General features: G+C 65.6%; 1 protein-coding gene across 2 annotated transcripts in view; it reads right to left on the bottom strand.

Moving 5' to 3' along the window:
* BGN (biglycan) overlaps nucleotides 1-2,164 on the bottom strand; it is a gene marked incomplete at its 3' end in the record, with an annotated part of 9,383 nt that overhangs the window by 6,029 nt on the left and 1,190 nt on the right. The window contains 1 exon segment of one of the 2 annotated variants that reach the window (XM_027767580.1): nucleotides 709-854. 2 annotated transcript variants of the gene reach the window in all.

Raw genomic sequence — 2,164 nt, forward strand, 5'->3', positions numbered from 1 at the left:
GAATGCTCCAGGGACAGAGGATACCTGCCCACAACCCCACACCACCACTGGGGCCTCTGGGCCTGTCTCCCGGTGTGAAGCAAAGATGTGACGGTGGGACCAGAGGTGTGAGCGAGGGCCGGAGCGGGGCTCCCAGGGTGCTCTGCTGCCACCCCAACAGGGCCCTCCTTGTCTGCCCCGAGTGCCAGCATAGTCCTTGCACAGGAGTGCTCCAGGGCACAGCCAGACAAGACGCCCTGGCAGCCTGTGAGAACACGGAGTGGCCGTGCCAGGCATTCAGGCCAGGCCAAGGGTGGCCGGAGCAGGACTCGAGGTCTGGCAGGCCCTGGGAGCCCGCCTGCAGATGTGTGGCTCACAACTGCCAAGTAGCAGACGCCGGGCACCATCTCCCGGCCTCAGCCCAGGGCCTCTGGCACCGCTGACCCACCCGGCCTGAACCTGGGCACGTGTGGCCCTGAGTGGGGAGAGGCAAGAGGGAGACAGGCCATACGGGGTGCCCTTCCTCCCTCGCCCATGGCACCAGAGCACCCCATCTCAGGCCCAGCCTCCACCAGCAGGCGGGGGCCAATGCTGGGCCTGCTTCCTGCTGCCCTCCCAGGCCCCCAGGCCCCTATGGCTGGGACACACACTTGGTGACTCGCTAGAGAAGCGCATGTGTGCGCGTGTGGGGGTGGCAGTATGAGGGCTGAAGGGCGGGCCCTGCCTTACGTGCCCTTCGTGCCGTCAGGGAGCAGGCGCGGGGCTCCGGCAGACCCACAGGTGTCAAAGGCTTCAAGGAGCAGTCAGCAGAGAGGCACAGTGGCTAGGGTCGTCCAGGGAGAGCCTTCCACATCCACCCACACCCTGCCAGAAGACTGTGGAAAAGAACTGGACAGTAGGTGACCCTTCTCGGCTGGACACCTGGGGTTTCCCCACCCCTCTGTACCAGGGCCACATGCCCTCCCCCGGCCCCACTCAGCCACGTGGTACAATCTTTGAGGAAGGAGGGTGCTGCCACCTCCCAAGGGTGGGGCAGGGAGCCCGAGAGAGGTCCTTTACCTAGCCCCTTTGTCAACCGGAAGGAAGCAGTGCTCTCACTGCTGAGGAAGGGGTAAATCGAGGCTCAGAGTTGCCCCCAAGTTTTGTCCGATGCCATGCAGCCAGGGAGTGGCAGAGCCGGCACTGCACTGCCTGCCTCCTTGCCCACCATGTGGACCCAGCACCCGGCGTTGCAAGCTTGCTGCAGGCCTGAAGCTGAAAGGTCTCACAGTCACTGGGAGGGGCAGAGGCCTCGACCCACCCCAGGGGGCACGGGGGAGACTCCTGGGCAGCCCCACTGCCCCTGCTGCAAATATGGCATCTCTCTCTCTGCCATCTTCCGCCTTGGCCATGGAGCCAGCCCCTACTCTGCCCCGGTGCAGCCACAGTCAGTCCTGCCTGTGCTGCCTTGGCCTTCATCTGCAGGGCAGGCTCCTGGGACAGGCCAGGGGCTGCCTCAGAGCGCTGTGGGGCCTTGGGGCCGGTGTTCCCAGCTTGGCCTCCAGAGCCTCGGCTCCACCTGGCTCCCTCCCTCACCCAGCCTAGCCAGGGAGAGAGTTTGGCCTTGGGAAGGAGAACAGCCTGGCAGTTCCTGAAGCTGGGGGTAGAGGGTCACTGACCAGGAGGAGTGGGAGCAGGAGCGGGGATTGGTGGGCGTGGGTGGAAAGAGCTTCCTAGTAGCCAGGGGTGCCAGAGGGGAGCAAAGGAGGTGAGGGTCCCAGGTCCCCAGGGCAGGAGCTGTGCGGTAGGGATGGGGCCATGCTAGGGACCCTGTGGGGCAAGGCCAAATGACTCCTGGGACAGGCCCTGCCGCGCAATCTCCATGGGGGTAGGTGAGCCGGGGAAGCAGGGGGAGGGGGTGGGGGAGGGGGGTCCTGTGCCCAGAAGTCAGATGCCCCCTGGGAAAGCTCCCCTTTCCTCCCACCCTTCCCTACCCCAGTCATGGGAAAGGTTTGGGTCCATGCCCGGAAGGCAACCCTCATGATGTCCGGGGCCCGGCACCTCAACTCTCCAGATGCAGACCTGGTGCGGAGCAGCTGCAGGGCAGAGTGCAGAACAGCGGGAGGACCCACCAGGTCCTTGGAAGGTAAGGGGCCCATGGACAGGCGAGGGCAGGGCTGCCAACCCCAGCCGGCCAGCCTCCCAC

Source organism: Tupaia chinensis, unplaced genomic scaffold (assembly GCF_000334495.1).
Source record: "Tupaia chinensis unplaced genomic scaffold, TupChi_1.0 Scaffold144326_1, whole genome shotgun sequence".
NCBI lineage: Eukaryota > Metazoa > Chordata > Mammalia > Scandentia > Tupaiidae > Tupaia > Tupaia belangeri.